The 13,008-nt window shown below is 45.4% G+C and overlaps 1 protein-coding gene and 1 long non-coding RNA gene across 4 annotated transcripts in view; one reads left to right on the forward strand and one right to left on the reverse strand.

Moving 5' to 3' along the window:
• The window catches only part of LOC139059151 (uncharacterized), a 62,936-nt gene extending 57,188 nt beyond the window's left edge, over window positions 1-5,748 (reverse strand). The window contains exons 1-2 of one of the 2 annotated variants that reach the window (XR_011513960.1): window positions 5,610-5,748; window positions 2,679-2,760 (exon numbers count right to left, since the gene is read on the reverse strand). This is a non-coding gene — a long non-coding RNA (uncharacterized lncRNA). The remainder of the gene's footprint in view (window positions 1-2,678; window positions 2,761-5,609) is intronic. The other variant, XR_011513959.1, reaches the window with a different exon arrangement.
• Window positions 1-13,008, forward strand: part of LOC135919946 (neural cell adhesion molecule 2-like) — a 284,587-nt gene that overhangs the window by 188,035 nt on the left and 83,544 nt on the right. The window lies entirely within an intron of this gene.

Raw genomic sequence — 13,008 nt, forward strand, 5'->3', positions numbered from 1 at the left:
CTTTCAGCAGGTATCGTGGATGTTGATCGGGTGGACGAAACGAAGCTTTCCACACGGCTTTGGAGGACACGAAAGCGCCTTTGGAGCTCATTGCGGGTTGTACAAACGATGCGAGCACTGCATACGGTGCTTCCTCTAGCGCCGGCACTTAAAATGCATTCCAAGCTCCCAAAACTCTCCATTTTCGAATTAAATCAAGATTAGGGCATTTTTATTTTCGCCCTTTATTTGTCAATCACGTAGAAGCTGCAGCTTGTCCCGTTTCTGATTGAGCAACGTTCCTCGCTGTAGTCACTACGGTCGTTTACTTTTTGCCTCATCGCTCGCGGGTGTGCTCAGTGGCGGTATCATAGTATGCACTTGACGTCACATCCGCTGCTGTCGTCTGCTTCCGCTACCTTCCGCCATCTTGGGGAACCTTATCAACAGGTGCGCGCATAGCCCTATAGATTCCCCAACATGTCGCCGTCGTAAACCGGAAGTCGCGGAGTATCCTTGAATGACGTACGTGCATACTATGCATACTTGTTTTCTGTACTTCGTAATAGCTTGTAGCAAATATATATTCTGGCTTGGCACGTGGTTACTCTGCGAACCGTCTCGCAACGTTCAGCTTCAAACATTTGTTCGCTGTCGGTGTACCTTCCTTCTGGGAGCAAGGTACATCGGCGTACCTTCACCTTCTTTCTGGGCGACTGCGCTCACTGGCTTATGCCTGCAAGAGCAGCGACGGCTGGTCCAGCAGGCACGCAGAGTGGTGCGAGCCAAATGGGCCCTGAATTAAGGTCTCCGGGTAGGACTCACCCCACTTGGCTAGAAATAAATGTTTTCTTTCTCCTTCTCTCTCTCTCTCTCTGTGCGCATTGATTCAAGATTGCACCCATTCACTTATTCTTAACACGTGTGTGATAGCTTCGGTAAGTTTGATTGTGATTTAGGGTTAATGTGTGTGGATGATGTGCGAGAAACCTGCCATGCGAGGAAGTGGCGCAACTCCTTTCGTAATCATGTAACGAGCGGTACTCGTTCTTGCCGACGCTCCGAGTTCAAAATCTTTCTTTTGGAGCGTAGCGATACAAAGTTAGTGGATAAGGGAATTTCTTTATCCTGAAGAAATGCTGTGCATCGCGAATGGCTTGGCAAGTCATTGTGTAATAGCGGCCATGAAATTTGACACACAGATTCAGTATATTCCTTGATACGCAGGTAACTATTTTTACAATGAACTGTACAAATATTCCCTATTCCCTCGAAGATTGTTCAGCATATATGGTTATGGGCGCGTTAGTGATCACACAGTTGTAATTCCCACAGCTGATCGCAGAATAGCAGTGCAGAAGCGGTAGTAGTTTCGCAATCGTGCTCTTTTTCTTGAGGCAATCTCTGGCGCGTCGCCAAAAGCGTTATCTCTTTCCCTTAGCGCAAACTACTCCGCGAAAAAGGTCGACAGAGCCGCGGCTCTCAATCATATTTCGCGACTTTGATAACTTGGGCACTCAGGCTGGGGCCCCTATTCTTGCAGCGCTCACTTTTACTCACTTTTCGATTCTGTTAGCTAGATTGCGCCCCACCTGTCTTCCACGCTAATAGGTCCTCTGAGATGTAACAGCATGAAGTGTTAACTTAAAAGTAAGTTTCGCATATTCGGGGTATGAAGCTCTTCCTCACAGACATCGATCCTATTTCACCTGAATATGCATGTACTGAACCTCGGCAAAGTGTAGCCGGACAGCAAAGCTGGGAAACAATTACGAGCAGGTGGACACTAATTTACGCAACACTCACCGCCTGTAAATTAACAAGAAAGGACATTTTCGAGTTTTGTTGAGTACCGCCGTTTTTGAAATACTCCTATCTCGCTTCGTTCTCGGTAAATTCTCTGGAAAAAGTAAAGGTAGGCCATTAGAGCGGTCACCCGCCCTAAAACGTTCTACAACAGCCACCCACACCACCGCCCGGCTTTTTCTCGTATCGAAGAGCTACAAGAGGTGGACATAAGTCTTGATGAACAGAAGAATAATTTAACGTCTTCAACTAGCTCACAGGCCGTGGGATACGTCACACTGGAAAGCCCCGGAATGATTTTAACCCCCTGTGGTTCCTTAACGCACACCTATAACCGCTCAACGAACTGTTGTTGCGCAACGGTCACCAAGAAAGAAGAAGCTTTTCGTTCCACCAGTGTCCGAAACAAGAAACGCTCTACAATTGGTGAACCAGCGTTGTTTGAGAGGGTATTTCGCGTGGCACGCATTTCGATCGAAAGGGAGTGGAGGTTCCTTTGGCAACCAACCGAGGCATGACTGTGGGCCCGTTCCATTGTCATTACGGAAATGCAGGCCGCTCCAGCGTCCCTTCGTAGTTCAACGGCACTTCCCTCACCCCAGCGTGAATACAATCCATTTCAGTTAGTGCGATCGCGCATGAGCACGAGATTGAACATGGTACTCTATTAGTACGTGAGAGTCTTTGCGTTGGGGATTGCAATTTGGTCAGTCGGAGCGATTCTTTGTGGTCGTGTTGCTGTGCATGATTGTATGGGAGAGGCGAAAACGTTTGTTTGTATGGTTCGAATATTTCGCCGAGTCGAACTATCGCGGATTCTATTCTACGCTGGGGGAGTGGAGGAAAATAAGTGCCGCCGGTTTCTGCGCGCATTGCAGGGTCAATAAACTCACCCGCATTTGTCCTGTCTCTCCTTTAGCGCCCGTGTGAGCAGTGGATTGGCCAAAACTTCCTGTCGCTTGAACCTGCGCATCGCTTAGTAAAAACCGCAGAGGCAGCATGCTTTAAGTAGTTGCTCAAGTAGTACGAGCAAGGGATTCAATTTGTTTCAGGACGCTTTTACCTAACACATTACTGATCGTAACGTAAAGTTGGCTGTATAAATAGTCTTGCGCATTTATAATTCATTGCAGGATGCATTTTAGGACACTCTTGCAATTGCAAAATGAGGAAGACATATCGCTATATTCAAAAAGTTGGTTACAAGCAACAAGCGATGAGAGCATGCTGTACAATTTCCAAAATATAAATACATATCGTAGTAAATCCTAAATCTTTTAACAAATCAAACAGTCGGCCCTCTTGTTAATTCTACATGGAGATTCCTCAAGCTAAAATGTGCGCGAGGTCTTTTGAAAGCGTCGCTCTGGTCTGCGTAGCATCTAGTGTTTATATTTTTTATTCGTACTCCGTTTGTGCCTGAACTTTATGGGGATTAGTCATTCATGGGTCTGCAAATATTTTGGTTTACAGTCTTCAATGTTAAGAATCTTCCAAACTGACGAAATATTGTAGTCGGAAGACGGTGATCAATTTGAAATTTGCGAGCATGCCGTCCATACGCTGGAGGTGAAGCGTTCCAGGAAGTTCATCTCCACCTGTTCACCCTCTCGCTTAAAAACTCAGAAAAATTTCACGAGGTATCGGGGGTGATGCTTATCAACGTTTCGGCCTGAAGGCCTTTTTTTTCATCCTAAGCAACACCTGAAAGTTTCACCGAAACATTTCAGAACACCCATCGTAGCCATTATGGCCACAATATTGGTAACAAACAGAAAGGAAAATTGAAGCTCTTAAGTCACAGTACCGGAATAAAAAGAAAATCAGTAGTTGCAAAAAAAAAGAAATCATAACCGAGAGCACTTATACATACTACATTTCTGAGTTGTTTGCGTTTCTTAAGGCTTAGAGTGTCTTCTCAACGAAACTGCAGACAGTTAATATGGCCTCCATTAGTGAAACATGAAAAAAACAGCGAAAAGAAATTGACACGCAGACACGACGGAAAGAAGAGACACCCCAACGCTGGGAGAGAGACCACAACAGCAGTGTTGTGGTGTCTACTTTCCGTCATGTTTGCAGCTGCCTTGTGGTGTCTCCCTTTCGGTGGTGTTTGTGTCTCAATTTATACGCCGGCTTTCTCAAGTGTCCGTACGAACCAAGTGGCCCAGCAAGCAGCACTTCCACCCCACAAGTGGTTCGCTATGCACTTACAAAAGATAGTGACCACTCTTTTACTTTCAAAGACCACGTACATGCAGCAGGTAACATGCTGTAATTTACCTCAGTACATTTATTTCTTTTCTATCGCCTGCTTTTCGGAGTGTCTGTCCTTATCAACGTTTTCCGCATTCTTTGAGCGCACGTTCGCTTGGCCGCTGAAATGCGTCACCAAAATACGTAAAGTAAACAAAATCGTGTTGAGAGGACACAATCTTTTCGGAACACACGACATCCGGGTACTTAACCGTGAGCCGACGACTACAGAAACGGCAACAGCTTCGTGTTGAACACCACCCATTTGTGGCCTCGTTCCTTCACTGTGAATCTGCTATGATGAGCTGGACGAAGTGCTTGAGACACCTACCCTGCAGCGCTTATCTTCACGCTAAGAGTCTGAAAGCTACTTTCACTATTCTGGAGGGTCCGTGGGCAGCGACAATGCGCTGAAGTTTTTCAGTGCATCGGAGTTCGTGCAGTTCGGTGCACGAGTACCGTCAAAGGCGCTCTACTCTTCGTCAAGCCGCGAGCGAGGGTTGAAGCTACGCTTCTTCCCAACAGTAATTGATTCGTTGTTGAATGACTAGTGGCTTCGTTAAAATCACTGTGAACTGATAACGTACGGCCGTATTCGTCAACTTCAAGAATAGCCAACACAATACTGCTAAAACAAAGGTGATATTTTTTATGCCAGAACATGCATCCATGCTTTGGCACTGTCTTAGCTTGGCAGTGTACTGCATGAAATAATAGGGACGAGGTACTACTCCTCGAGTTTGTGCTGTTTACACGCTTGCTGGCGTGTACCCAGGTTGGGCGATAAGTGGAGGCCACTGTCCGACACAAACAACAGCCACTTAAGAAGCGTTTTCCCTTACTGATAAGAATGTGTGTTCTGTTATTCAGCTCGCGGGAGTGCTTTAGGGCCGCGTACTTTACGTTATCCTGGACTTACTACGCAAAGGACCGAGACATTAATGGTGCTTTAATGTGAGAGCATAACACTGATATGGCATTTTCCAAGCAGTAGTTCTTAAGTGGCAATTTTTCTTCAAGGGTTGCTCTTTAAAACCTGACTGAGGCACTCCTAAGTGCCAAATTCACTAGACTGAGATCTGTTGCCATCGCGAGCTATGCAGCAGTTTATGTGGTTTGTTTTCCTTCCAAAGCAACTTGATTCAGTTCATTTTCTAAGAATTTTTTGTCGCTTGAAGTTTCTGCCGAGAAAAGCGCCGACACCGGAAGTGCAAGTCTAAACTGTGCCGAGCACTGTTGAAAGCTTTGTAACTGGAAGATTTGTTAGAAGAAGAACTGGCCTGTAACTCTAATCAAATATTTCGTTTTTTCCCATGTCATCTAATTGCTGTGGCAGCGTCATCATTACTTCCACAGGAAAGGTAGTCCTTGTTGGGCCTACGCAACAGTAAGATGGTGTAAGTTTAGTGCAGCGTGGCCAACGTTTGCTTGGTTAGTGCGTAGAGATCTGCTGTAGAATAAGGACACTTTCTGAAAAGCGTAAACATAAAGTTGTTTCCATTGGTTTCTAGTCTAAGAAATACTCATATCACAGAAAGTGGCTCTTCGATAGAATATTCTATAATTACCTGCACAAGCTGGCTTCTGAAGTGCTGATTTTCTTCTGGAAACTATGGAGAACTTGGGTGTCGTCAACAAATTCTTCAACCAGATCTGTCGGGCACATTCGACCTCCCCACTGAATGTATCCTGTTTGCGTCGGGTGCTTTTCGCCTGCATAAATATTGGAAAAAGGTGACAACCACTTATAATTGCAGTACAGTGACTCTATTTCAAATCAAATGTATTTCTATCGCGAGAGTTTTTGCCAGTGATTGGAGGTTTAGTTATTTCAAAGCTGTTGCGGCCATTCTACTGAAGCTACATCATGCGAATAACCTTCGTGAAATGTTAGCCTCATGGGTAAAAATAAGAACCCTTTTTATGGATCATAAATAAGGCAGATGTAAAAACGTTGTTTTTCAACATTAGATCCATAAAGTGAAATGCAAGAGCAGAACCCACATGGGAAATATGGTAGTTACGAGCGCTCATGACGTTGTCTCAACAGACCAATCAAACGCACTCCTCGTTCATAGGAGGTCGCTTTTGTTTGCTTGAAAAACGAATAACATTGCTTACACTGAGCGGCTTGTCCTATCTAATAGGCTCACAAGAGGCAAGGAGCACGCTCAAGTGGAGAGGAATTCGATGAATCGGAGCCACTGCACTGAAAATTGATAACCGGACGAAGAGGGTGGTGCCAGCGTCTGTGATTGGTCCACTTTTCCCTTCTTCCCTTGCGGTGGCTCGTCGACAATTGCGGTGGCATGCAACGGAGGCTAAAGAATGACGCTAAAACGGATCCTCGGCACACGAGTTGGTAGAACAAGGTCGTAAACATACAGAAGCTGCTCGAACACGTTACACGGCAACGCAAAAAGTTTTAGTACACGCAAATAAGCCCATGCTCTCCAGCAGGTGCGAATCGCCAGTGCCTGAGCGATCGGCGCAGCCATCTTTTATTCCTTTCGGAACGGAGCAGCGTGCGGCTATTCAGAAGAAAATTCACTGTTGTTCGGCATATTAATGCATCCTTAACGCGTACGCCTCACTTTGACGCGGTGAGTTTGTGCAGGTTTGTGACGTCGCGGCACAGGTGGTGAAGTGGGTGCAGCCCGAAAATTTTTGACCTATGGCAGAGGGCTAAAGGCGAAAAGGCGTCGAATCAGAAATAACTATTTTACTTTTGTTCGGTCTAATCACGCATAATCAGTGTGTAGACGTCATATCAGATGGGGATCTATCGCGGTTTTCGTGACGTCGCGTGACATACAGGTGAAGTGGGGGAGGTCCAAAAAAGTTTTTCAGTAATCGCGGAGGGCTGATTGCCGAATCGGAATAGAAAAGTTTGGAATAGTTTTACGTTATAGCGCCCCTGTTCTTCTACATACGCGTCCTTTATTTCTGTTGCCCCACAGTAAACTTATGGCACTCTTTATTTCTGTCTGGCCAGCGGCAGATTAGCTGGTTAGCGTAATCTACCTTGGTGCGAATTTTGTGCCACGCATGTAGATAAATTCTCTCTCGGCCAACCGAATGCGAAGCGCCTCATCGTGCAGAAAGACCGCACACAAGATCGGCCATACATGTCACCTTATTTATGTGAAGCGGTCGCTAAGTCACGCGAAAAGAACAGATAATAGGGAAGGGCTTAGAGCACATCTGAGGTTACAGTTTCCGCAGACTTTTGGCTGTTCTGTTTGTTTTTCTTTTTGCATGCACGTTCTCCATATGCGTGACTCCGGTACGCTGAGGACTGGGCGAGTTCGAGGAAGCGGCTTTCAGTCGTGGCAGCATCGTAAAAAGGAACCTAGGCCTACATCGCGGAGAAGTGAATAAATCTCGCTTTCATTGTGTGGGATTTCATTTTTATGGGAGAATGCTTGTATTGGGTATTGGGTATGTGCTCCCATTGCCAGTGTCGCGAAGGACGTCTGGCTGGAAGCGAAGGATGTCTGGCTTGAGAGCGTGACGCTTCTAGCTGACAGGACTTCGGCATAAGAGCCACTGTGACACCGTATGTCAGATGCGCTTCAAGGTTGAGGTCAAAGTGCGCTCTATGGAAAGCAGGAAATTTTCGTAGACAGCGTTTCAGCAACGTGCTGGTTGTCAGTGGCACCGTTGGGATATGTATTTTCCTCAGTGTGGTGCTGCGACTAGGTCATGAATAACTACAAGCTGTATTAGTTTTGAAGGAATTCGAGGGGGACAGGCGGATGTAGGTAAACTTCAGGGCAGTGCGGATGTGTTTGAAAGAAGACTTGGCCCTGCCAGACATAGAACAGTCATCAGTCTATTTTATGTCTACTGTAGGACGAAAGCGTCTCTCTGCGATCTCTATTTAACCGTGTCTTGCGTATACAGATTCCAACTAGCGCTCGCGTATTTCCTAATTTCAGTGCGACACCTAGTCTTCTGACGTCCTCGACTGCGCTTCCCTTCTCTCGGTACCCATTATGTAACCATAATGGTCCAAGGTTATCTAACCTGCGCATTACATGACCTGCCTAACTCCATTTTTCTTTCTTAATGTCAATAAGAATATCAACTACACCCGTTTGCTCTCTGATAGAAACTGCTCTCTTTCTGTTTCTTAACGTTATGCCTAGCATTCTTCGTTCCATCGTTCTTAGCGTGGTCGTTAACTTGTTCTCAAGCTTCTTTCGCAGTCTCCATATCTCTGCCCCATATATCAGCACCGGTAAAATGCACTGATTGTACACCTTCCTTTTCAATGTTAGTGGTAAGCGTCCATTTGGGAGCTGACAATGTCTGCCGCCTGCGATCTAACCCATTTTTATTCTTCTATAAGTTTGCTTCTCGTGAATCAGGGTTCCCTGTATTTAATTGAGCTAGGTAAACGGACTCCTTCACAGACTCTAGATAATTACTGGTGATCTTGAACTCTTCTCTTGCCCAGCTATTGATCATTATCTTTGTCCCGTGCATATTAATATTCAATCCCACTCTTACACTATCTCTGTTAAGGTCCCCAATCATTTGTTGTAATTCGTCTGCAGTGTCATTGAATAGAACAATGTCATCTGTAAAGCGAAGGTGGCTGATATATTCGCCGCCGATCCTTACTTCTAAGACTCCCCGGTTGAATAGCTTGAATACTTCTTCCACGCAAGCAGTGAATATCATTGGAGATATTGTGTCTCCCTGTCTGTACACTTTCTTTATAGGTGTTTTCCTACTTTTCAAGTGTAAGGTAGCTGTGGAATCTCTGTAGACATTTTCCAAGACACTTACGTTAGCGGTCTGTAATACTTGATTACGTAATGCCTTTATGACTGTTGGTATCTCTACAGAATTAATGCCTTTTCGTAATCTATGAAAACCATATAGAGAGGCTGAGTGTACAGTGCGGATTGCTCGATTAACTGATTATTGGCACGGATGTAATCCATTGTAAAGCATCCCTTCCTTCTTGACTTCCTTCTTCATACTCGGCTGCTTCTGCTGCTGACTTGTGCACTTCTCTGTAGCTCCGCGCATGCTCAGCTCAAATGTTCCCCTTTAATTAACTCTCGACCATGCGATTTTATCGCTAAATTCGTCCCTTTGGCTCTTCTTCTAAATGGCCACTCAGGAACCTACCCAGTGCCATATAACAAACGGCTCATGTTCTCCACTTGAAAACATACCCATTCGCATACGCCCAGTTGCACATATCTAGAAGCCCATGTTGTCTATTTTGAAACGTACTGAATAAAAAATACCCACTTGTACCTACACAGTGACCCAAGTTGTCTATCGGTAAATATACCCAAATGACAGAGCCCCACTTGCCCATACCCAGTTTCCCTAGTTGTCCGTTCAGAAACATACCCAGTCGCACATTACCTGTTAGACATACCCAGCTGCCCAAGTAGCATACTAGTACAGATAACCAGTGGCAAAAAAAAAATTCCGGCCCAACCAATATCACCATGAACGGCGACGTTAATGCGATTGACATTTAAAAAATGTAGTGGCACACCGTATTGCCACCGCAGACACACGAAGTGGTAATATCGCTGCCAACAACAGTGCGAAAGATAACGACGGCCCAGTTTATCTTGTACTCACTGTACCCCAATTGAAACTACGTAGTACTCTAGTATCGTGGCTCCAACAGTGTTGCGATATCTCTCCGCCGAGCGGCGACGCCTGTTTCGAATGGGGCACTATAATTTTATTACATTTGAGGTTACATACTTCTCGTGTCAATTTGGCAACCCCTCCTGGGGGATTGGCCAAGAATGGACACGTACCTGTATCACGCATGCAGGGCCGAAGATTGTCTGTTCGAGCACCCACACCCAATCGTGGATACCGAGTGACCAAAGTTGTCTACTAGACCGCAGAGCACTCACCTGAAAGCTGTCTACATGGTCTATCACCAAGCAGCCCATGTTGTCTGCTTTGCAAGAAAGAAGCCGGCACATATACTTAGTGACCCAAGGCTGCGAACAACCTGGGTGAAATTGTGAAAGGGGTTCGATAGATACCGCAAAGGAAGCAATGCTAAAATTAATGCATATTGCACTAATAACCAGTGCGCCCGACTTGTATGTTGTCGGAATGAAAGCCACAGCCAGCAGCAAGCACCCACTACATGAAAACAAGAGACAAAGAATGCTTTGCTTTAAAATCGTGAAGTTGCAGAGGGTGGTAGTCTACTGATAAATACGTGGCCGTAAGGAATCTGTCCGGCTCTCCTCATAACTGAGGTCTCTATTTCCGAGAGGATGCAATGTTTTCAGGAGACCGAGCACAGATAACATAGGGGTCATTGAACGGCTCATCTGTGTGTTGGCGACTGCATAAAAAAATTAAGATAAGTAATAGCTGTCATATTCTAGCTATCTTATCTGGCTGTGATATCACTTATCTTAGTGATAAGATAAGTGATAGCTGTTATCCGATGCAAGGCTGATGAGACCATCATCATCATCAGCCTGGTTACGCCCACTGCAGGCCAAATGCCTCTACCATACTTCTCCAACTACCCCGGTCATGTACTAATTGGGGTCATGTTGTCCCTGCAAACTTCTTAATTTCATCCACCCACCTAACTTTCTGCCGTCCCTTGCTACTCGTCCCTTCCCTTGGAATCCAGTCTGTAACCCCTAATGACCATCGGTTATATTCTCTCCTCATTACATGTCCTGCCCATACCCATTTCTTTTTCTTTATTTCAGCTAAGATGTCATTAAGTCGCGTTTCTTCCGTCACCCAATCTGCTCTTTTCTTATCCCTTAACGCTACACCTATCATTCCTTCCACAGCTTTTTGTATCTTCCTCAATTTAGGTAGAACCCTTTTCGTAAGCCCACAGGTTTGTGCCCCGTACGTGAGTACTGGTAAGAGACAGCTGTTATAAACTTTTCTCTCGAGGGATAATGGCAACCTGCTGTTCATGATCTGAGAATGCCGGCCAAACGCACCCCAGCCCATTCTTATTCTTTTGATTATTTCAGTCTCATGATCCCAATCCGCAGTCACTACCTGTCCTAAGTAGATCTATTCCCTTACCACTTCCAGTGCCTTACTACCTATCGTAAACTGCTGTTCTCTTCCGAGACTGTTAAACATTACTTTAGTTTTCAGCAGATTAATTTTTAGACCCACCCTTCGGCATTGCCTCTCCAGGTCAGTGAGAATGCATTGCTGTTGGTCCCCTGAGTTACTAAGCAAGGCAATATCATCAGCGAATCGGAAGTTATTCAGGTATTGTCCATTAACTCTTATCCCCAATTCTTCTCAATCCAGGTCTCTGAATACCTCCTGTAAACACGCTGTGAATAGCATTGGAGAGATCGCATCTCCCTGCCTGATGCCTTTCTTTATTGGGATTTTGTTGCTTTCTTTATGGAGGACTACGGTGGCTGTGGAGCCGCTATAGATATCTTTCAGTATATTTACGTACGGCTCGTCTACTCCCTGATTCCGTTATGCCTCCATGACTGCTGATGTTTCGACTGAATCAAACGCTTTCTCGGAATCAATGAAAGCTACATATAAGGGTTGGTTATATTCCGCACATTTCTCTGTCACCTGACTGATAGTGTGAATATGGTCTATTGTTGAGTAGCCTTTACGGAATCCTGCCAGGTCCTTTGGTTGACAGAAGTACGGACCATGAGACAGGAGCCAGATGGGACCACGCGCTGCGCTAAAAAAGCTCGAAGCTCATTCTCGAAACTTGGCAGCCTGTATTGAGTGTTAGAACGACCCGACGTAATTCACGCTTCTTACTAGCCAGTGCTCAAATAGGTAAGTACATTTAATAGATAATAGGGGGAGGGGGTGCATTGGTAAACAAACGCCGGAAATTTGCAGCGCGATCAATACGGCTCGCATTCGGTGTGCGTCCAAAAGCTGAGGCCCACTGTTCTGTACATTCGAAGTACCTGTAAGCGAGCTGTATGCCGGTTAGAAGGCAGTGGGCTAGAGGTGGGCTCTTCTAGAGCTCACTCTGAAAGAGTCCCTGCTGGCAAGAAAACAGTGCTACTGTCCTTTGAAATCCAGGATGAAATCCAGCCCACTTCTTGTACAAACCGGTGCTGACTCTGCGTGAGCCACTCGATATTCTAGAGACTGCAATGCCCTCAAAAGCTTAGAACGAAGGGTATACGGAAAAGAAGTGCGGACGCTTTCTCGCACCCAGCAGATTGAATAGGCATCGTGCTTGCTCTAGCGTAGACATGATGGAGTTGGCGAAAACAAAAGGCAAACTTCGGAGTCAAGCCAGATGCCGGAAGAACAATGGACCTTGATGAATACTCTACGTCGGCTTTTTTCCTCTTTTTGTTTTTCGAGCACCAATGTTTGTACGGGCTTCTACCTTGAGACTTGCACATCTTATTTATGCATGTCCTTATATATATATGCCTGGCTGAGTCTGTGTTGATATTTATCCTGCAGCGTTCCGAAGGAGCCAAAGTGATGATCATTTTTCAGTGTTATAACGTTCTTCTCGTTTTTACCGAGAGCTATACAATAAATTGAACCGCGTCGGTTCATTTCGAAATCAAACTACCCCGATTCGAGCGCTCCTCTACGAGTACTGTGAGCGGGTGTTATAAATGGAAGTTGTGAAGCCTAACAGCATTGACAAACATAACTGGCATGTCTACGTGTGCTCTATACGCGAGTTTATACCCATCGGTCATAATATCAGAACCGGGAACTGAGGCGCAGCTCGAAGATTTTATTGAATCAAGTCGCAGCCCGGTTCTACGTGGTGTGTTTAACGGAAGTGAATGGCCAAGAAACCACTACCATTAACTACAGAGTGAATGCTGACTTCGAGAATAAGTTGGTGCTTTCGTTTTTCGTTTTGGCATTCCTTATACAAGTGTGCATAGATGGGTTGGATTTGCCACGCTCTTACTATCTGGTCTTTTCTTTCACTACATAATCGCTACTTACATG

Source organism: Dermacentor albipictus, chromosome 1, assembly GCF_038994185.2.
Source record: "Dermacentor albipictus isolate Rhodes 1998 colony chromosome 1, USDA_Dalb.pri_finalv2, whole genome shotgun sequence".
NCBI classification, from domain to species: Eukaryota; Metazoa; Arthropoda; class Arachnida; order Ixodida; family Ixodidae; genus Dermacentor; species Dermacentor albipictus.